This window comes from Aotus nancymaae, unplaced genomic scaffold (assembly GCF_030222135.1).
Source record: "Aotus nancymaae isolate 86718 unplaced genomic scaffold, 86718_ANA_hifiasm-v0.15.2.pri h1tg000007l, whole genome shotgun sequence".
NCBI classification, from domain to species: Eukaryota; Metazoa; Chordata; class Mammalia; order Primates; family Aotidae; genus Aotus; species Aotus nancymaae.
The window spans coordinates 5,350,209-5,374,108 of record NW_026988418.1 but is presented as its reverse complement, the minus strand read 5'-3'; the positions used below and the strand labels follow the sequence as shown (position 1 = coordinate 5,374,108).

Sequence of the window (23,900 nt, the reverse complement as noted above, 5' to 3'; positions counted from 1 at the left end):
CAGCTCTACACATAAATACTCAAACTGGACACAACTGAGATGTTCTTCAACAGGTGAACAGAAGTGATATACCCATAAAATGAAATACTATTCATCTTTAAAAAGGAACAGGTATTGATTCCTGCAACATCGTGGATGAATCTTAAATCCATTTTGCTAAGTGAAAGAATCCAGACCCAAAAGGTTCATATTTTACTATTCCATAGGATACTTTAGAAAAGGCAAAACTACAGCTATGGAAAATGCATTGCCAGGGGTTGGGCCTTTGAGTTGGGGTTGACTGTAAGGAAGCAGCATTGTGGCTGATGGAACTGCTTTATGTGGTACTGTTCTGGTGGCTACAAAACTCGATGTATTTGTCAAAACCCATAGATCTGTATGCCATAAAGTGTAAATTTTGCTGTGTGCAAATTAAGAACAAATTAGGATACTGAGGAAACCAAGATGTAATGCAGAATATGACAAATGAATCTAACTGCATTGCGCATGTATAACATAACATCAATGAAGAGGATGAGGAGGAAGGGAGCTGACCTAAGTAACTTTGGAATCTTGTAAGGCTAAAGACAAAAAGAACTATACACAGACATTGTACTTTACATGATAAATTTGTCCTTCACAGGGATATGTGTTAGCAATTCTGAAACTATTTTACATGTATACTAGGAATGAACAAATAAGCAAATATATTATTGATAATAAGACTGAGGTGTCTGACTGAAAAAGAAGTTACTAACAAGCAAAGCAGAATGATGGAGTGAATGAATCCATGATGTTTGATTAGAGTCAGAGATATCAGTATTAACACATGTTTATACATACACACACACATATATATAAACACACATATACATACACTCACACATATACACTGATAGATACAGAAATATAGGTGTGTATTCATGGATAAATATAGATACATATGTTTTCTATCTCTGTCTACTGAGATGGCCTAAAAGCAGTGACATCCCAGTAGCAGTGAGCACATCAAGTTCCCAGATCTTGGTCTCTAAATGCTATTATTTAATAAAAGGAGCCAGGATTCCCTGGAAACATGGACTCCAGGACTGGGTAGGAAAACTACAAGATGAGCCTGGAGTGTCTTCTGGTTCTAGAAAGTAAGAAAGTTCTAAACAACAACAACAACAACAACAACAATGGGAATGTGCAGAGTACAGGAACTAACCTGAAAAAGCTCTTAGTGGCCAAAGATGGAACAATTTGGGTAAGAAAAAAAAATAAGTAAGGATATATTGGGTTATAACTTGAAGAATAAAATAACTGTCCATGAGTCTGTGTTGATAAAAATAAAAGTTGAATAAATTGATTATTTGATGGGGATAAAGGACGACTCTTCCTTGCAGAAGAATTCCAGTGAATAAATAGAGAGGAATGAGGGAAGTAGAAAATCACCCCTAGAATACTGCAGTCATAGTTGCTGCAGACAGTTCACCTGATAGCTGTTAAACTAATGGGTATAAGCTTGAGAAACATGGTGTTTTCATAGTCTCAAAGTATTTGAGACTCCCAATATTTATCAATTACAAAGGGAAAAATAGTAACTCCATAGTGGAAAAACCTGGCAGATACCACCTTAACCAAGGTATAATATGGGAGTCTCACTAAGTTGCTCAGGCTGGTCTCAAACTCCTGGGCTCAAGCAATACTCCTGCCTCAGCCTCCCAAAGTTCTGGGATTACAGATGTGAGCCACCTCGCCCAGCCAACAAGATGTGTTAACAGTATGTCTCCTTTCCTCAGTTTGATGCACTGAGAAGGGTGCATTATTTCTGTGTCATTCTTGCCAAAACTCCATAATCCCAGTTTATCATAAAAAAAAAAAAATCAGACAAACCCAAATTGAGGGACTGTCTACAAAATATCTGTCAAGTACTCTTCAAAAGTGTCAAGGGTAAGAAAGTCAAGGAAAAACTGAGGAATAGTCACAGATCAGAGGAGACCAAGGAGAAATGACAACTAAATGCAATGTGGGATCCTGGACTGAATCCTGGAATGAAAAAGGACATCAGTGGAAAAACTGGTAACATTAGAGAAAAATCTGTAGGTTAATTAATATTATTGTACCAATCTCAATTTCCTAGTTTTGATAATTGTACTATGGTTATGTAAGATATTTCTGTTAGTGAAAGCTGGGTAAACGGTATATGGGAACTTGTACAATCTTTACAAGTCCTCTGTAAGTCTAAAATTATTCCAAAAGAAAAAGAAAAAAGTAGGGAGAGCATTTGATGAAATAGCCCTGAAGGAAAGAAATGAAGAATCCTCTGTGCTGTAAAGGACACTTTAGGCTGTGAGTGAGACTTGTAGAAGAACATTTTGCGTCCCCTCTGGACACTTCTGTAACCCACCGTAATCTTTGGACTATAATTTGAGAATACTGTAATAGGGTCATCTGACTCAACTCATTTGAAGAATCCTATTTTTAGGGATATTCTTTAACTCTTTCTTAAAGATTGCTTTAAAAAGCAATACATGCTTATGCAAGCCATTTTTAAAAGATAATTCTTTTATCCTTCTAAGAGAGGTATGATTGTTTTTTCTCCTTGCTTTTATGGACTGTGATCATTGGGAAGAAGGGGTGCAAACTGGTGGTCTATCTTCTGATTCCAATTGTTTTTAGCTACACAGCTTTCAGTTTTTTCATTTTTAAAAAGTAGGTACGTAGAGAGGCATGAAAACTCCAGTTCTCTTTTGCTTATACCAAGCTACTTTGCACACTTATGTTATTTGCTTGGCCCTGAAGACATATGTGTTTCTTACCCCAGGTGAATGTAATAAATTACATGTGATTTGGAGTGTTTATTCACTATATTCTCTAGTCATAGCTCTTTTCCAGTCTGACAAAAATTTCAAATCCTGTTCCTGTGGTTCCTTAGATTCCTCTTTGGAGTTGTGGCCTTACATTTGCTTTTTAATGACTTTTCTATGTTTGTCTTGCAGCATTTTTGGGTAGACTATGGTTGCCACAAGAGAACTCCACCCCACCCCCAAAACACACACATAGAGTTTGTTTAGCCAGAATACACAAACTGACCAGAAGCCAGGTGGCCTGTCTCAGCACAGGATTGGTGGCTCCCAAGGGTACCCATTTGGGAGATGTGAAATGGGTACTCAAAGGAGGATCTCACCAGATTAGAGAAACTCATTTGTGCTATTCCACACTCCTTTTGTACTAGAAGCTTACAAGACTGAAGGATATTCTCCAATCACTTTGCTTAATACTTCTAGAAGTGAATTCTTAGCAACATCAGACTCCTGGTTCTTGAACCCAAACAGCACGACAAAGCTACATCCTCATCTGAGATAGAAAGCTGAGCTAGACTCCAGGAGCTGGTAGCTGAACAGAATCTCTACCTCCAACTTTCTAGTGTGCTAGAAAGCTCCTGTCTGTGTGGTCCTTCTACTCCTTTTCTTGTTCTGAGTTTAGCCAGTTTTGTTTGTGTTATGCTTTTAATAGACTGCATCCATGGACATGACTTTTAGACTACTTCATTTGCTAGAATATCTCTATATCACATTTGGTTGGGATCAGGACCTGATAATGTTTTATAGGACCATGGATTTTTAAAGCTGAAACTCACAGTGGCTTATCACTAGGGTTGTCAGAATTAACCATGGAGCCTTAAAGATATACATATGCCAAGACCCTCCTGTAGCAACTTGGAAGCATCCATATTTTTCCTAAAACTCCATAGAGTTTTTGATATACAATCTCAAATAGGATCCACAGGCTGCAAGAAACTTTAGCTAATGTATTTTTAAAATTTCTCTTAATACTCCTTTTTTGGTCACAAATTTATGACTCTTCCACTTAAGGCACTAATTCTAAACAGAGTCGGGGGTTTTACAATCCTATAAACACTCCCGCTGGAGAGTCAGTATGCCTCTTGGTGACATTCTCCACCTGCCACACAGAGCTCAGGTCCCTGACGGGCCTCCTCTTGTCTTAGGTGTAGAAGTGGTAGAAGAAAGGTCAAGAACAAATGTGCCAGGTTTTGTTTGGCGGGTGTGTGTGTGTGTCTCTCTCTGTCTGTATGTCTGTGTGCATGTGAGTGACTTTAGATCCTAAATGATTTACTTTTAGGTAACAAGAAACAAAAAGGGCACATTGGTCTTAACCAGTTTTTCTGCATGAGAAACCACTAAGACCCCCAAACAGATTGAGTGCTTGTAAGAAGGGTGTAGATCTTGAACTGCTTTTTGTTTTTTGAAACACCATCCTAGGGTGTTACTCCACCCTAACCAATGAAAGCTTCTCTAAGAAGTTAGAAGAAAAGCATCATTCACCTCATTTGGCCCTCATCTTGAGCATCACATGAAGAGTCATCTGACCTTACCTCTGGGGGGCAGGCCATGATTTTTGCCATGATTTGGTAACTTATTTTCTACCTTAATCATTATGTTTTCCATCTCAATTTTTGGAAGATGAAAGAACCTGAAGTTAGGGATTGGACAGACCTAGGGTTGAATCTCCCAGCTGATGTTTACCGGTTTGCCCTTGGACAGGAAACAGAAGCAGGAATATTCATCATCTGGGGTGTGTGGCTGCCTTAGATGATAAGGATGGTACATCTTCATTTTACATATAAGAAAGCAAAGGCAGAAAAGTGGACTCAGATTCTACAGGGTTTGAACCCAGATGGTCTGACACTACTCAGAGCCTGCCCTCTCAGTCCTACCATATAGCTCTGCAGTGGGCAAACATGTCCTTCTAACTTCTGTCTCATAACAGCCCAGCTTAGAGGTTTCTGAAAACACTGTCCAATGTCCTACAAGTGATTATTTTAATTCTTAAGTTGACTTTTGGAATATTTCCACCTTTGACTGTAAGGCTTGCAAGGAAAGCCAATGACTCATTTCTTTCTTTTCTTTTGTTTTTCAAGGGCAGTATCTTCTATTTTTTAAATAAGCATTTGATTTTAGAACAGTTTTAGATTTACAGAAAAATATAAAGATATTAGAAATCCCATATAGCCCACATTCAGTTCCCACTGTTATTCACATCTAATATTAATATGGCTTGTGTGTGTGTGTGTGTGTGTGTGTGTGTATATATATATATTTTTTTTTTTTTTTTTTTTTGAGACAGAGTCTTGCTCTGTCACCCAGGTTGGAGTGCACTGGTGTGATCTCGGCTCATTGCAACCTCTGCATCCTGGGTTCAAGTAATTCTCCCTGTTTCCACGTCCCAAGTAGCTGCTATTACAGGTGTGCACCACCACACCCACGTAGTATTTGTACTTTTAGTAGAGATGGGGTTTCACCATGTTGGTCAGGCTGGTCTCAAACTCCTGACCTCAGGTGATTAATATGGTATTTTTTAAATTAATGAACTGATTTTGGTACATTATTATTAAGTAAAGATCCATAGTTTATTTAGACCTATGCTTTTTTACCTGATGTCCTTTTTTCTGTTCCAGGATCCCATACAGAATAGCACATAACATTTAGTTGTCGTGTCTCCTTAGGATCCTCTTAGGACAATACATTTTTCAGATATCCAGACAGGGTAGGTATACACGAACTTAAGCAAAGAGCGATTTCCTAGACTATGTTTTTATCAGTATTTATGAGTAATGGTTTCCTGCCCCAAAGGAAGTATTTGTACTCACTGTTTCCCAAAATTAAAATTATTACTTTTAAAACGAATGAATGGATGAATGAAATATTTAATACATGAGATCACAATGGGGAAAGTTCCCAGCACAATGACTGGAACATAGTAAGCTCTCCGTAAGTGCTCATCTCCTTCCTTTCCTACTTCTACTTCATTTGGATCTTATTTTATCTGCTATTTCCTTCCCCTGCAAACTGACATCATAGCCTCCCCACTTCATTATAATTAATATTGATCAGGTGTTTTGATGAGCACTGTGTTTAGCTTGAGTGCTACAAATAAAGTGCCTTTTGAAGAATGATGCAGAATTACAGAGAATAGAAGCTAGTTTGGGTGACAGAATTAGGTACCAGATGTCAGAGTAAAATGCGGGGCTGATTCTAACAATATGAAATGTAATAGGGCTAAATGTAAGGTCTTGTAGTGAGGTCCAGGAAATTAACTGTGTGAGTGCAGGTCAGGGGAGGTGTGTGGGTTGGTAGCTGCAAAGATAAAAAGTACTAGGGAATTGAAAATGATAGTTATATGGCTTACAGTACAGATTCAGTAGCTGTCACAAAGACCTAGAACAATGGCTTAAATGAGCGAAGCATTTATTTCCCCTCACAGATTGAGAGTAAACAGTATACAGTGAAATGGCAGCACCAGGGACAAGATCCTTCCATCTTCTTGCTCTGCACCCCTCATCCACATGACTATGAGGTCCATATTTCAGCCAATGGCAAAAGGAAAAAGAAGGAAGGGAAGGCATGATCCTTCCCTTTAAGAGCATGGCTGGGAAATTATACATTTTATATCTCATGATATACATTTTATATCTGCTTACATCCTACTGGCTAGAACCTGCTTACATCCTCCTGGCCACACCTTCCTATAAGGGAGGCTGGGAAATGTAGTCTTTAGCTGGGTAGCCATGTTCCTAGCTAAGAATTTTATTACTAAGAAAGGGATAGGGGAATAGATACTGACAGAAACATTTGCAGCCTTACAATTAAGACAGTATGTACAGTCATGCAATTTGTTGCCAAAAAGTTTTGGGCAATATTCTATTGCATTGATAGAAGAACAGTAAGTATCTTCTCATCATGGTGGTTGTAGTTTTGTATGGCTGCCATAACAAATGACTACAAACTTGGTTATTTAAAACAACCCATTTCTCTGCTTACAGTTTTAGAGGCCAGAAATCCAGAATCAAGGTGTTGGTAGGGCTACACTCCCTCCAGAAGCTCAGGGGAGAATCCATTCCTACCTCTTTCGGCTTCTGGTGGCCTCTGGCATTCCTTGGCTTGTGGCTGCATCACTCCAATCTCAGCCTCTGTGGTCACGTTGCCCTCTAGCCCACCTCTTGCCTTGGTCCTATAAGGATACTTGTGATTTCAATTAGGGCCCTCCTGGATAATCCAGGGTCTCTCCTCCTCTCAAGCTCATTAACATAATCACATCTTTTGCCATATAAGGTGAAATTCACTTTTTCCAGGGATTGGGAGATAGATATTTTTGGGGGCCAGTAATTTGACTATCACAGTGGTATGTAAGCATAGACTGGATGACCACATGCTTTTCTTTCCACCATTAGGAAAAAAATCTCATAGAATTCTATGATTTACAGTATTGGTCAATCATAACATCAGTCTTTTCCTTGTGGAATTTTTATATATGTGAAATAGAATATTTGGTTTTTTTAAAGCCTTATTTTATTTTTAATTGACAGATAACACTTATACATATTTATGGGGTAAAATGTGATGTATCAATACATGCATAGTATACATTATGGAATGACCAAATCTAGCCAGTTAGCATATTAATCATCTCAGATATGTATCCTTTTTTTGTGGTGGGAACATTTAAAATCCTCTCTTTTAACTATTTGGAAATATACAGTCACCATGCTCTACAGTAGGGCACCAGAACTTATTCTTCCTAAATAACTGAAACATTGTTCCCATTGGCCAGTGTCTCTTTTCCTTCCTCCCACCCACCTCCTCCAGCCTCTGGTACCACCATTCTACTCTCTACTCCTGTGAGTTTGACTTTTTAAGATTCCGCCTGTAAGTAAGCTCACATGGTATTTGTTTATCTGTGCCTGGCTTATTTCACTTAACATAATGTCCTCTAGATTTACCCATGTTTTTACAAATGGCAGACTCTCCTATGTGAAAATAGAATATATTTTTTAAATAAGGTATAAGTTAGAGGTAAAACTTACCTTTTTTTCAAATACATAGCCACAGTCCGGCACTATTTATTGAATAACACATTCTTTCCTCCACTGATTTAAAATTCAGCTTTTATTACTTAACTACCATTAGTAACCATTATAGCTAAATTTGTTTCTTGACTTCCATCAGTTCACTTTGTAGGTTTCTGCACTTGTACTGTGCCATTTTGTTTACAGTAGCATTAAAGTCTGTATTTCTAATTGACCAATTGTCCTTTATTATTCTTTGTCAATTTTTTTGGTCAATGACTCTTTTACTGTTTTTGTTTTGTCATTGTCTATTTCAACTTAAAAAATCCTTATTATCATTTTAATGTGGTCTTGGGAAGACGAGGAGATAGATGGAATTATTAGCCTGCCATCCATAACAATCCTCTCACTCTCTTTCTTTCTTTCTTTCTTTCTTTTTAATGATTTTACCTGTTTCCATTGAGATTTTCTTTTTTTGTTAAAATTATATGGAAGTTTAATTCCAGAGCACATATATGTAAAAGATAGATATAGATATGAATTCAAATCTGGAATAAATGTACATATACTCTTATCTTTCAAGACTTCTAACAAATTTTACAACTATATTTTCAATTATTTTTACATTTAACCACATTTTAAAAATTATATTTTAAGTTTTGGGGTACGTGTGCAGATTGAGCAGGTTCGTTACATAGGTATACATGTGCCATGGTGGTGGTTTGCTACATCTATCACCCTGTCATCTACATTAGGTATTTCTCCTAATGCTATCCTTTCCCAAGCCCCTGACCCCCTGCTATTCCTCCCCTAGCCCACCACCCCCCAGGCCCTGGCATGTGATGCTCCCCTCCTTGTGTCCATTTGTTCTCATTGTTCAATACCCACTTATGAGTGAGAACATGTGGTGTATGGTTTTCTGTTCTTGTGTCAGTTTGCTGAGAATGATGGTTTCCAGTTTCATCTATGTCCCTGCAAAGGACATACACTCATCCTTTTTTATGGCTGCATAGTATTCCATGGTGTATATGTGCCACATTTTCTTTATCCAGTCTTTTAACCACATATTTTATTGGATTTATTTATTGCATCTTTTACATAACATATCTTCTCCTTTCTTGAATTCATTATTCTGTCTCATTTTTCCTCAGCTAGAAGAGATCTTCAAGTAACCTTAATTTTTTTTAATAAAGGATGCTTGGGTGATATAATTTCTCTGTCTTTGAACATACCTTTCTTTTGTCATAGTGTAAGGGAAATCATAATTTGGCAGCTGGTAGAATTCTTAAGTTGCAAAATGTTCCCTTAGAATTCTACAAAAATTGTACCAGTGTCTTTTAACATAGTGTTACAGATGAGAAGTATGGTATCAGTCTTATTTTCTTTCCTTTTAAGCAACCTGATTTTTCTCCCCTTTGAGGAAGCTTGTCATTGTTTGTCTTTGTTCTTGGAGTATCAGACTACATCTGGAAGACTGTATTCTTTCAGTAATCCTGCTGCCTAGCACAGCATCTGATATATGGCCTAAAGTCTTGGATATTCTGGGTCTCTCTGTTATATCTTATGTTTTACCTGATTATTTAAATCTCTTTTCGTGTGTGTGTGTGTGCATGAGCACTTTTTTTGGGAGTGGCAGTGGCATTCCAAAAGGAGCTGATATCCTGCCCCTATTCAACCTTTGGCTTCTATTATATTTGGAACAAACCTCTCACTTTCCAGAGAAGCTGTGGAACTATTTCTGTGTCCAGCCATTCTGTGTGGAGAAGATGACCATGTTCCTGATGTCCCTAAATTTGCCTTTAAACTTCTGCCCATGACTTTACTCCAATCCTGATTCTCTGAGTTTGGGATTTTCCAGGACTGTTTTCTGGAAACTTGTACAGTTACTTAGGGGTCTGTATTAGTCTGTTCTCACACTGCTAATAAAGATATACCCAAAATCAGGCAATTCATAAAGGAAAAAAGCTTTAATGGACTCACAGTTCCACATGGCTGGAGAGGTCTCACAATCATGGCAGAAGGTGAAGGAGGAGCAGAGGCATGTCTTACATGGTGGCAGGCAAGAGAGTGTGTGCAGGGGAGCTGCCCTTTATAAAACCATCAGATATCATGACACTTATTCACTTCACAAGAACAGCATGAGAAAAACCTGCCCCCATGATTCAATTATCATGTCTTTCCCACAGCATGTGGTGATTATGAGAACTATAATTCAAGATGAGATTTGGGTGGGGACACAGTGAAACCATTTCAGGGTCTTTGTAGAATCATGAACTTATCCGTACTAGTTAGTTTTTCCTCCCATGTCCCATCTACTTTCTATCTTCCCCATATTCTTCAAAATCTCTGCTTTATTGATGGCATCTTTCCTTGATTCCCAGCATTGTCAGTGATGTTTTGGTCGTGCAAATGGTTTTTGGAGGTGAGGAATGAAAGGGAGTAAATGTATAAGCCCAACCTACTGTTCCCCAAACCAAAAGCCCCATTGTGGAAATAGTGGAGGGGACTAACTCATCATATGGATAGCTGGACCAAATGACCTTCCAGCCTCATCTAACTCTGGGAAGCTTTTCGTTAAAGCAGCATAATTAAAGGGTTGAGAAACAACTTTTATGGAAAAGACCAGAGAGATAGAGTTTAGTTTACTCATGAGAACAGAATGAGGTGAGACTTAAATGGTGAGTCACATTAAGCCTGCTGAAGATACAGCAGGAGGGACTAAGGTTAAATTACAGCCAAAGTGATTCATATTGGTCACTACAAAGATCATTTAACCCTTCAAAAGTTGCATGGCATCATAATACAGTGTAAAGCCAAGTTACGAAGCCTCATTTTCTAGAGCTGTTCTCTTTAAAGGTAAGAGGATGGACTTGAATCACCTTCTGAATTATCTGACAGCCTTGTGACATGATTATACCCTGGTGCCTGGGATGTTAGATGGGAAATAAACAGCAGCATCTGGTAAACTCTCCTGGGGTAAAAAAGAATAATCTTGTTTTCACCCAGTCTTTTGGATATATTTTTTTAAAGCAAAGAGAGATTTTTTTGTCAAAAACACGTTCTCCAAATCTGTAAACCTGATTGGAGACATCTTTAGTTTCTTTTCAAACGTGCTGGAAAAAATAGGAATGTCACTGAGACTCCTTCAACGTCCCCTCGCAGCCCCTATCTCCCCCGGCTGGATAGAGGGAGAAGCAGGGGTTGGGGGCTGGACCAGGGAGAGAGTGACAGGCTCTCTGTGGTAGGTCTTTGCCTTGTCACAGAACCTCCTGGGCTCAGGTCTATGGTGGCCGCGGGAGAGCCAGCTCCACGCTGTGTGGCTGGTGACATTTCCGGCTGCCAGGGCCCAGCCAATCAATGATGGGCCCAGCTTACTTGGGCGATGACACATGAAATATGATAATTTTCTGCTAAAGGGCCCTGGAAGGGGGGAAAGAAGAGTGTGTGTGTGTGGCTGGGAGGGGTTCACACAGGAGCGCCTACGACGAGGTGGGAGGGTGACAGTGCACTTGCTTTCACGGTTTGCCCGGTAGGACTAGGCAGGGGAGGGAATGGGCTGCGATGCTGGAGCGGCTGTAGGCGCGCCCATGTGGCTCCCTAAGTGAGCCACTGCAGCTGCGCCTAGGCAGGAACCAGAGGAGGTGCAGACATCGCCATGCTGGAGCTCTGGGGGCCAGGTGCGGGGGAGGGGGCGAAGGCATTTGCCTTCTTATCGCATGTGAGCAAGGTTAGGACTCGTGTTTCTTCTCAGTGCTGCCTCTTTAAAAGCCAGAACAAAACTGCAGTAAACACCATCTGGGTGGCTGAAGTACTCGAAGAATAAGTTTTTTTTCAAAAAAATTTAGGCTAGAGTCGTCTCTCCCCCTACCCCTTTTTTCTACCTGCATGTTCAACTTGGCCCTTAAAAGAAAAGTGAAAAACAAAACAACAACAGAACTCAATAACAAAATCTTGAAGAAGGGCCTCAGTCTGAATCTTAAAGACTCTAAGTTTCGGGTGGTAGTTTTGATTCCCGATTCCGGTTGGAATTAAATATGTGGCTCAGGATTATGTTTGACTTTACAAATACTGCCAGAGCGATGCTTTGGTTTGTGGAACTGGGCCCCGAGACTGCAGAGGAAGGCAGGGCAGGGCAAGGGGTGCCCGTGGTGAGCTCTCAGGTACAGAGACCCCACTTCCTTCAGCCACCTGGAGGCTCCCTGTTCCCTAATCCGCTGCCAGAGGCTGGTGAGGTGTGACATGCCTGCTGACAAGAGTGCCCTGCCTCCTCTGACCCGTGAACGCTGGTGTTCAGAAGTGAAGGATCATAGTGTTTACATAACGTGCCGATTAGTCACTGAGAAGCTCATCACTGCAATAAATATTTATGGTTTGTATTAGCATTTTTTCCCTCTCTCCACATATGTATGTATAATATATGTGTATATATTACACATGTGTTTTTTTTGTTTTTTTAAAAAAGAACCAATAAGTGAAATCCTTATCACTGCGTGCAAGCCTGCCGTGGCTTTAGGCATGGGACTGGCTTCCTGCGCTGGGAGTGACAGCTATTCCGAAGTGATAATTGGTGTACTGTGTCTTTAAAAGGTTAAAACCCCTTTCAAAAAAGGTCTGGACTCCTAGTGGAAAAGACAAGCGAGGCATGGGTTGGCTCTGGATTCAGAAAACAGCTGCTGATTAGATTCTGTGTCTGCAGGCTGAATTTATTCCGTGTTTTTCAGCAGCAGGAATTCAGGAGGGATGCTTCTGTTTGGGTTTCTGATCGTGATTTATATTTATTCAGAGGAATAACAGAGGGTGGATCTGTTCCCGGCGCGAGCATGCTCACAACCAGCCGACTCTCCCATTATCCAACTGCCTAGTTTGGTGCTTCAATGTACATGGCTATTCCGTGTGCATATGTGTGTATACAAACACGCATGCATGCCTGGATGGACATACGTATGCACAGGTTGTTTTTTAAGGACAATTCTTTCAATAAGGTCTTTACCCCTTACTTGAAACAGGTGTTCATGAAAAAAATGCACAAAATCCTGCCTGGCCGGAATAATTCATGAAGAAGGGGCTGGATCCGTGGGTCAGAGAACACAGGACCAGTTTGCCATCCCAAGGCCGAAGGTAGGGGACTCTGGGTTTTTATTCGACGGATTCATTCCTTGCGCTGTATCTTACCTTGTGATTGTGTTTTTGCCTGCGGCTGCACCGAGAAGCAGGATAGCGAGCTGCGATTCCATTTTGTGGCTGCCTTTCTTAGGCAAGGGGTTCGGCTGCCGAGCTGCAGGGGCCGGCCGGGTGGGCTGCGCGCGGCGGCCGGTGCCCCCGATGGGCTGAGCGCACTGCTCGGCCTGGTGTTGGGTAGCGGCGAGAGCCTCAAGTGACCCCCGCGCGCGTCAATCACAGGCGGTGGTGGCGGCAGCGGCAGCGGCAGCAGCGGCAGCGGCTGCGGGGCTGTAACCCTGTGCGCGCCGTGCGCTCCAGCGCCGCCGCTCGCAGCCGACTCCGCTGGGCTCTGCACCCGCGCACTGGCGGCTGGCTCCCGGGGAGCCTTGGCTGGAGGGCACAGGCAACGGCTTCCGTGGCACCTGCGTTTTCTTCTGCCGCCTTGACTGTTGCTCCGGGGTTGTTCAGGCGGACTCCAGTAGCCTGCTTGGTTGAGAATGAGATTCGTACGATGCTGGCTGCTGAGACAGAAGGGACAGCTTTCTCTTCCCCGCTTAATCCTAGCCCCCTGAAAATATTCCTAAAGCAAACTCATCTCCCAACCCCAACCCGACCCAACCAAACCCAAACCAAACTCCTGTTCTACTGGGGATCCCTGCTAGCAAAGAGAGTGCCTTCTCCAAGTTGTGCCTCACATTTTACCATCTTTTAAGTGGAAACATTGATGGTCCCGAATAGTCCCTGATGATATCGTCCACACTCCTGAGTGTGGCAGTCCTCCCTGAACCCACGTAAATTGGACAGAGTGATGGTGCAGAGGCACTTGGAGGCCCAGCATTGGGTTCCTTTAACGTGGCTGGTATGGTTTCTGTTGCGGGTCAGGAATATCTCTGTGGCTAGGCCCTTCCTTGAACTTTGGGGGCAGTGGTTGTAGGAAGAGGGTCTGCAGGTCAGGTCGCTGGGTGAGCAGCACCCTGGCCCTCCTTCCGGTGTTCCCGGACGTTTCTGGTGGCCTTTGGCATTGTAACCACAGCAGCCAGGTGCCCACTAGCTACCTGGAATGCTTCCGTTTTGTTAACTCTGGTTTGCATTTTGGGGGTTGTGGGGGGAGGGAGGAGGAAAGAGGGAGAATGAGGTGTTTGCTGAACTGATCTGCATGGCAGTGTTCTCTAGCCCATGTTTGTGTGATTATGTAATGATCAGATGTGTGCCCAAACAGCTCCCTACCATCTCCTGGCCCTCCCCCAGACTGAAGAAGTTGAGTGCTACAGTTGTTTAAGATGTCTTTATATAATTGTGTGTGTGCTGGGGACAGGGAGGGAGTGGGGGCGAGGAGAAATAATTTGAGCAACTTAAATGTGAAGAACACAGGTCAGTGATTGTGTGTCCCTCTGAGGACCGTGTGGTATTAGCTTTGGGTCAGTGTTGATCTGAAGACCCTCCATATCTCTTTCAGCAAGTCATTGCCTATCTGAATTTTCATTTGGTAATTTCACCCCTCTTGCGCCCTGGAGAAAATTGGACCCAGGAGAAGGACCCCTGCAGGGCCCCCAGTTTCCCAATTCCAGGCAGAAAATGAATCCTGAAGCCAGGATGGTGGGCCAGGTCCCACCTGTTCTTCCTGCTCCTGCTGAGCAGCCAGTGTGGGGAGGAGTTCCTGTCCACTAGGGTGTCACTTGTGCTCTGGGGATGGGCTATACTGTGAGGCTGAAAAGTAGACCTCAGATGCTGTCTGAGCTGTTTGACATGTGCTCTTTAAAGCTGTGACGGCTTGCAGAGGCTGGAGGCCCTTTACCTCATTACATTTAAAGATTGTGGAAGTTTTTTTTGCAAAGAAGGAGAACAGCTGTCCAACTAAGATACCTGCAGGCAGGAGGGGAGGGTGTGTGTGACACTTAGCTCTTTTTGCTTCCTCCCCACTATGTCTAGTTAAGGTACCCACAGGATACAGAATTGTAAACAGGGGCCCTCCTGTCACACCCCTGAGTGTCTCAGCCTGGGGCTGTTGGGCAGATTTGTTAATTTGGCAGCAAAGTCTGGCCCCTGAAGGCTAAGATTGTTTTTTTGCCCTCAACACTCCAGTGGGTTTGCTTTGAGGGCCAACTACTACTGTGAACTCTGTGGCAGTGGATCAAGATGTGCTCAACTGGCACTATTGTTGAGCTGTCCCCACCCATTGTGTTTTAGTAGCAGCCACCCTCCTTGGAGTGGAGAAGTGTGTGCTGCCTTTGGGCCCTTGCCAAGTGAGCCATTGAGACATTTAGTGTGTGAAAGGTACAGGCAAGAAGAAGATGCATTTAGTCTGAAGTCCTGGCAGGTTCTAAGACCTGAATTGATGAAATATAACATTAAGAAAGCGGTGTGACAACTGGATAACATTTAACTTGTCTCTCACTCCCTGCTCCATGAGTTCCCTGATGTCTTTAAGGCTCTTTTCTGCCCTCCAGGCTGCCCATCAAGGAGGCCCTGACGTGCTGTTCTCCATCCTGTTTCCTGGGGAGTCAAAGCGTATTTACAAATCTGCAGATGCTCTGGGCGGGCAGGGCTGGAAACACTGGCTGTGGCAACAGGCAGCACTGGCTTTCTGGGTCAGACTTGGCCAAAGCCTGTGACCCATTTTCTTCCTTATCTGTAAAGTAGGTGTAACCATCATAACCTTACCAAGACCACTGAACTGTGTTGGAAAGAAAATGAGTTGAGTTTAGTAACATATGCTCTGTAGTTGATGGGTGTTAGGATAATACCACAACAATCTGGAACTCACATTTACACAATTTCACTTATCCAGTTGGGACCTAGGTGGCAAATCAAGTGAAAGGTCGTAAGTCCATGAGCTACAGTTCATGAATTTCGATCATTGGAGGAAATTTTAGACTCTCTTTGAGGCCTCTGCCTTTACTTCAAATTTCAAGAGGCTTGGTTGTTAGTTTGTCAAATGCACCTGGCAAATTGGAAGCAACTGATAATGTACTGGGCAAGGATTATTAAAGATCTTTTATCAAGTATCAGTAAGAAGTAACAGTAACACAAGAAACAGAAAACCAAAAAAAAAAAAAAAAAATTAAAAGGCAGAAGAATTGAAGGCATGGAATTCTAAAGCTAATATAAGCATTTAATGTAATCAGTTCAGTGAAATTTTATGTATTTTGATGGGTGTTCGGGACTCTGTTTTATAGCATAGTAACTGATACTCACAATGACCCACATGTATCCATAGAAGTTCAAATTATATTTTGTTCATCCGGTTTAAAAAGACATGAGAGTTTTGAAGTATCCCAGAATGATTTTTTTTTCTTTGCATGATTCTTAGAGAAAAAAAAAACTGCCACTATCCAGAATAATGAAAACTGTGAGGTTTCTGGATAGCCAGTGGTTTACTGGTCAAAATTATATTCCAACTATAAAGCCCTACTGTTAAAATTGAGAACTTTATTACCTTTTGTCAAAATTTATCAGGGAACTACTATGCTGGTGTTATTATTAGTGCTTATGTTCTAATGTTTGATACTAAAGAGTATTTTCTTTACTATCAAATGTTAGAACAGGTTGAACCTCAGCCTGTCTCAACCTGTCGTCTTGTCATGACCTGGCAACACACTTAGAGTTCTTCTGGCTTGGTGACTTTAATGCTGGAGTTGGAAGACAGCTCGTGATGGAAAAGTTGGAGCAGGAGAGGTGGACCCTAGTGGCATCTGTTTCTTACATCTGCGTAGGTAATGTAGACTTACCATGACCAGGATGTTGTTCAGTCTGTCATGGCCACACCCTTATGCTAAGGAATGGTGTTTTTTCAGTTCAGACATTGTGTGAAAACTGGAAGGGTGGCTGAGATGTATGAGCAGTGTCAAACTTGGCCTGACCCTCTGACAATGTGCTCAGTTAAAATTGGCTCCAAAACAAAGGCAAGAAGAAAAACAAAAGTAGAGGAATATAAATGTGGACACTTTTAGGATAGTGCTTTAACATTTCAATGCAATCAATATGTGGAAAATGTGAAGACCTAATTAAAAGTAATGGAAGAATATTTCTGTTTCTAGATGCACATACATTCATTGTTTTGGTAACTTACTTGAAAAAAATTGTTAAACTAACTAAAAGAAAATGTCAGTAATAGGTTATTGAATATAATCACAAATGCTAAGAACTCTCCAAAGGTTCCCTGTGTCTAATTGTAATAGGATGGAGAAAAGGGTATTCCCTGAAATCACAGGGGGCTTGGAGGACAGAGGAGGTGGGGCTTGGTGGGGAGAAGGGACTGAACCGCAGTATCCAGAGGGCTGCCCTGTTGGGAGGGTTCACAGTTGGAAATATGTGCTTGGGAGGCAGGACAAGGATGGAAGTGGTGAGTACACGACTGATGGGACTCCTTTCCTCATTACTAAGTGTTTTGAAATGCCAGGTGCAGCTGGGATTCTTCTGGATAAAGGGGGAAACTTTATATCTAAATGTTAAGTAGGGGTGATCTGAGAATGCCCTTCAGATTTGGGGAACAAAGCCAGGGAGAAGCATAGAGAAGCTAGTCTCAGAAATCTTGAGATCTCTGAGCCTTGGTGGACCCTTGAATTGGGGTTTGGGGTCAGCTTTTAAAAAGTGTGCTATGTATGAGTAACTGAGATCCAAAGAAAAGCTAATAAACAAATAGTAGAAAGATATAGAAAAATAAAAGCAGTGTTGTAAATACACAATATGCTCCACTGAATCTCAGTCACCAATTTTAATCTATTGAATCATTCACTGGACTTCCAGGCCTAGCATTAGATGCTGAAACTGTCTTAAGATTAGAGGAGCTGGACACAGTGGCTCATGCCTGTACTGCCAGCTGCTCAGGAGGCTGAGACAGGAGGATCACTTGAGCCCAGGAATTAGAGATCAGCCTGTGAAACAAAACAAAATCTTGTCTTAAAAAAAATAAAAATAAAATTATCTGAGCATTGTGACTTACACCTGTAATTCTAACTACTCTGGAGACTGAGGCAGGAGGACCTCTTGAGCCCAGGAGTTTGAGGCTGCCATGGGCTATGATCACATCACCGTACTCCAGCCTGGACAACAGAGCAAATACCCTGTCTCTTAAAAACAAAAAGATCAGAGATGCCCTGATAAACATGAACTGATTTAATTTAAATAGAAGGAGAATTTTGAAATCCTCCTCCATCAAAAATATAATACAGTAGGCCCTTGACATTCTCGGTGGATACATCTCAAGCCCTTGGCCAGTCCCCAAGTTTGCAAATGCAGAAATATTTGCATAGGTTCTTGACTTCCTCCTGAATCAGGTTTTCAGAGTGAAGAGGTTCCTATGACTATTCACAGGCTACCAATGATTTGCCTTTTCAACTTACAGTCAAGGAAATTAAGTTTCTTTCACCTCCAGAGAGTTTCTGTTTCCCTGTTGGCATCTTGGGATGGGGATACTGAGATGGGGCCTTTGAGAACTCTCCCTCTCTAGCTAAGTGACTTGTTCTTTGCTGTGGCTTTGCAATACAGAGTTCACATTTGTGCTTCAGAGAAAAGACAAATTGCCATGTGGTGTGGCTATTAGGGGTTGTTCACAAATAACTGAAAGAGTGTTGAATCTACAAGCATCTGCTGGGTTTGCTAAAAAAATTGCACATGTGTGCAGCCCCTCAAACTCCCCCCAATTCCCTGGCCCTCAGTATACACTTAATACACTGTTAGAAACTTCCTCTGACTGTCAGCAAATCTTGATGAGGGGAATTGGGCATCGCACAGCTGAAGCGTCTGGTAAAGAACTTAAAATGAGAGCATCACCACTGAAATCTTATCAAGAGAAGCAGAATGTAGTCATTTGCTCCATGCCCTCATTTTGAAGATTTGAAAATTTGAGAAGATTTGAAAATTTGAGGAAAAAACCCTACTATGATTATGATTGTATTAAATAAAGGAGCCAGAGCGGAATGTACCCTGGAGGTTGGACCTTGGTGTACCTTGATGGAAAGTTTCTCACAAGAATGTTTTGGAGTGATGTGGGGAGAAGCTCATAGAATTTTAAGTGAGTTTAAGAGCCCACCAATTACGGTTGAGGAGAGCATCTTTGCCCAGCAACTAGAAAATATATGGCAGGAACTGTAGCAATTTGGTATGAGAGTTTCTTATTAAATTTGTGTTGTGACCATCTTTTGAAATAACTTTAATAAAATAGCCCCTAGATACAAAATAATTCTTATAAACTGTGGAGAAAGATCTAAAGAATAACATTATGACCAAACCTTATGTACTCACCAGTCAATTTGAGAAAAACAATGTTACTGGAACCTTTGACATCCCCTGCATACCTCTTTCCATCCTATCCCATTCCCTCTCTTCTCAGGGATTACTGTCTTCTGGACATTTCTGTACCTTTTTTCCCCTATGCTTTTCTTTATTGTTTTATCCTCTTGCATTTATATCCCTAAATAATATATTGTCCAGTTATGCATGTTTGTGAACTTCATATAAATGGAATCACCCTGTTTGTATTATTTTGTTCTTAATTCTCGTGTTTAGTACATGCACACCATACCAGTAAGGCTCACTGGTTGACAAACAACTGAAATATTTCCATATCAGTTGGTAAGTTACTGCTTACCTGATCCTTCCCAGGTGCTCCTATGGTATTTCTCCACCTACTCCCCTTTCTAAAGGGATTACATGTGGCTTGGCAGGGGGTCCTGGGCATCAGCTCTGGCACTATGGCTGGGACTTCTTTTGATTGAACACTGTCTGTGCCAACTGGTTGTTAAATGTTTCACTCTTGGATTCATTCACATTGTTGGATGTAGCTGAAATGTTTTCATTTTGCTGAACTCTAATATTCCATTGAATGAATATATGGCAGTTTATATGTCTATTCTATTATTAACAAACACTTAGCTTATTTCCAGTATTTTGCTATTATAAATAGTGCTGCTGTGAACATTTTTTTTTCAAGTTCCCTGCTGAGAATGTGTGTAACTTTACTTTGGGAATACACATAGTAGTAAAATTACTGGTCGTGGACCATGAGCATTTTCAATGCTGCTAGGATAGTTCAAATTTTCTATTATGTTATATGAGTTTCACTTTAATAAAAAATTAATTTCCAATGTGTTTAACCAATGTCTCTATCCAGCTGCGGTAGATACTTGCTCCTACTGCTCTATAATCTTATAAACACTTTATATTTTGTAGGATATTGTCAAACATTTTTGCCAGTCTTGTGGATGTATAACAGTATCTTATCTGGTTTCAATTTATATACATTTGATTACTAAAGGGGGTCAGTATCTTTTCACAGGCTGTTGGCCTTTTGGATTTTCTTTTTTTGTGAAGTACCTCTTTAAGTCTTTTACCCATTTATTTGAAAATTGGGTAGTTTACATTTTTCTTATTTATTTGTAGGAGTTCTTTATATATGCAGGACACTATTTCTCTGTGTTTCAAAAAATATCTTCTCTTTGTGATTTTTTTCACCATCTTTTTTAATATCTTTACAGTGGCAGAAATTCTTAATTTCAATGTGATAAAATTTATCAATCTTTCCTTTATCATTGAAATTTTATGTCTTTTAAAGGACATCTTTAAGGACAATTCTTGTATTGTCTTCTAGAAGTTTAAGTTTTGCCTTTCATGTTCAACATTTTCCCTTGAGAATGATGTTTTCTATGGATTTGATATTCCTTATCAGGATAAGGAACTACTCCTGTAGTTTGCGAAGTTTCTTTTCCTTTCAAATTATATACATGGAGCTTTGTTAAATACTTCCTCTGCATTAATTGAGAAGATTTTTATAATTTAAAAAAAATTTGTTAATATTTGGTTAACTAATTTTCCAATGTTAAGTTAACCTTGCTTTCCTAGAATAAACCTGGCTTGATTGTAATGGCTTCATTTCTTATACATCACTAGGGTTTTTTGCTAATAAAATTTAAAAGTTTTACATCTATCTGCATGAGTGTGTTGTACTGTAATTTTTACTTCTTATGTTCTCCTTGGCAGGGTTTTATATCATGGTTTTGCTGAATTTGTAAAGTAGGTTATAGAATGTTTTCTCTTTATCTGTTCTTAAAAAAAAAAAAAAAAAGATTATGTGAGGCTGGAATTCTTTCTTTCCTGAAGATTTTTAACCTCTGATTCAATTTCTTCAACAGATAATGGGTATTCAGGTTTTAATTTTTTTCTTGAATCAATATTGATAAGTTAGATTTTTCTAGAAATTGGTCCATTTTATTTGAGTTTTCAAAATTTTTACCATGAAGTTACTTATAAGATGCTGTTATTTTTTTAATGTTCTGTAAGATCTGTGGTTATGTCCCCTTTTCATTTGTAATGCCTTCTATAATTTTGTTAAATTATCTTATCAGAATTTTCTCAATGTTATTAGAGACTATCTCTAACCCTTGACTTTGTGATCCTCTCCATCATTTGTTTTCTAGTCTGAATATCTGTACTAATTTTTGTTATTTTCTTTCATCTGTCTTATTTACATTTGAGCTATTTTTCTTTCTTAACTTCTTAAGTGGATGTTTGGCTTTTTAATTTTCAGTCTTTTTCCCCCCATTATGAGCATTGTAAGCTATACATACTACATACTACTCTAACTTCATATATTTTGATATGTAATGTTTTTATATAATTTGGTTGTATTTTATAATTTTCACTATGATTTATTCTTTGACTTATGATTTAAAGCTGTGTTTCTTAGTTTTTAATCCTCTGAGTATTTATTTTTCCTATTGTTACCTTTTTGTTACTAATTTCTAACTTAATTGCATCATGGTTGTCAAATATTATTTGAGTTCTACCCAGCCTTTTAAATTTATTGAAGCTTACTGTAAAAGTTGGCATGTGGTCACTTTTCATAATGTTCTGTGGATTCTACCATTGTTAGATTCAATGTTCTATGTAACTCCATTAGATCAGCCTTCTTCACTGTGTTGTCCAAGTCTTTTATATCTTTACTGATTTCTGTATGCTTGATCAATCAGTGACTGAGAGAAGTATATTATAACCTCCCACTATGATTGTAGATTTTTCTGTTTCTTCTTATGGTCTGTCAGTTTGTGTTTTATACATTTTGAGCCTTTGTTATTAGGTACCTATAAGTTTGAATTGTTTTATCTCTCCGGTGAATTGAATATTTTATAATGAAGCAGAACTTGTTTCTTTAGTAATTATTTTAGTCTTAGAGTCTGTTCTGATTAATATTAACATAGCTTTACCAACTTCATTTTGGTATTTTCTGATAGAGCCTGAAGTACAGTTTTTAGAATTTTCTTTATTGAGGCTCTGTTGGCGACAACTTCTTTGATTTTGTTTGCTTGCAAATACACCAATTTTCCCCTTGTTTTTGAGAGAGGCTTTTACTGGGTAGAATTAGGGTAGAATTCTTGGTTGTCAGTTATTTTCTCTCCAACACAATGAAGATATTATTCAACCGTCCTCTGTTTCTGTTATTGCCTCTGAAATCTACTGTCTTGTCTACAGTCTTCGCTCCTTTGAGAATAATCTGTGTTTTCCTTCTGGTTGCTTTAAAATGTTTGGTGTTCTATGGTTTCACAAAGCATATCTAGATGTATATTTATTTTTATTTCTCATAACTTCATATTCATTGGAGTTCCTGGACCCATGTGATAGTATCCTTTATGCTATGGGAAATTCTTATCCTGTCTCCTCTTCCCATGAGACCACAAAAGATAAAAGTAAAGGTCACTTTGTTGGCTAATATCTTCAAGCTAGCTGCAGGGATTGGCTCCTATTCTGGGCTTCAGATTTTGCTTAGTTTTTGCTCACTGAATATGTCTTACTAACTTACCAGCTCTTTAGTCATTTCAAAAGATGTTTATCTATAGTATCCAGTTTGCTTAGTGTCTTCAGCAGAGTTGGTTACTTATCTAATCCACCATAGTTCTGGAAATAAAAGCCTATAAGGTTTTCTTCAATACCACAATAATCCTTAACACTTGAAACTATGCCAAGTCTATTAGCAGAGTATGTATATTTTCACACATATTTATTACAGTGGCCAGTGTATTTAATGATTTATTCGATAGATACGATACTATGTTCTTAGAAATGTAATATATACATGCTCCTTTCAGGCTAAGACAGAAGACAAGCTGGTGGTAGTGGGTTGGGTAGGGGTGCTTTAAACCTGCCAATAAGAGCGCTACTAGATTAGAAATGAATGATATTGAGTAGATATACGTAGTTTAGCGTTTAATGGCAAAAGTGTATCAGGTACTAGGGAGTTAATTATTCTTTCTTAGTAAATTAGGAGAAGCTGATGGATTTTTGGCCAATTTTCAGTTCTACACATTGGCAATTCTGCTTTAGTAGGCTATTTCTCCTGGATATAACTTTTATTTCAAATCTGGAACAGAGTGAGCTAGGATTAGAGATGGTCTCTTTCCTCTTCCACTTAGTAGATGCCCAGAACCACTCGCTTTTTTCTCTTACGGATGCCTGTTGTTTTTGTTTTTGCTTTTTTTCTGTCTTGGGCCAGAGTTGTACCCTCCTATCTCTTCATTCTCCTTTTTTAATAGAATTATAGGCTTCACCACCTGGGGACCAGCTCTCTTTTGGAGAAATAAAAAGTGAAAGCATCTAGTTCTCCAATACTATCTCTTTCAATTTCCAACAAACAGGACTGGGATGGCAGCTGGCATCCCCAGCTCCCTTTCCACTGCCCATGTGTCTGAGTTGCGCTTGGCTGAACTCAACTTCCATGCCTCTTAGCCAGGGGACTTTATAAACTCTCTTTGTCCAAGAGGTTTCTGACTGATAACTCTGATGTGGTTTACTGCCAGGCCAGCGGGGCCTGCTGCTCACTTCTTGGTGTAACTTCTGCACAAGGGACAGTGGGTTTTCATTGTTCTCTTCCCTTCCTGTGAGCCTACTAGTGGTGGGGCACAGCAGATGGACATTCTGGCTG

At 40.1% G+C, this 23,900-nt stretch overlaps 1 protein-coding gene across 2 annotated transcripts in view; it reads left to right on the top strand.

Annotated features, from left to right (window-relative positions):
• The first annotated feature begins 12,436 nt into the window (after positions 1–12,436).
• The window catches only part of HIVEP3 (HIVEP zinc finger 3), a 404,917-nt gene continuing 393,453 nt past the window's right edge, over positions 12,437–23,900 (top strand). Inside the window, exon 1 of one of the 2 annotated variants that reach the window (XM_012434700.2) lies at positions 12,437–12,946. The gene's annotated coding sequence lies outside the window, so the exon portion shown is untranslated. The remainder of the gene's footprint in view (positions 12,947–23,900) is intronic. The other variant, XM_021673366.2, reaches the window with a different exon arrangement.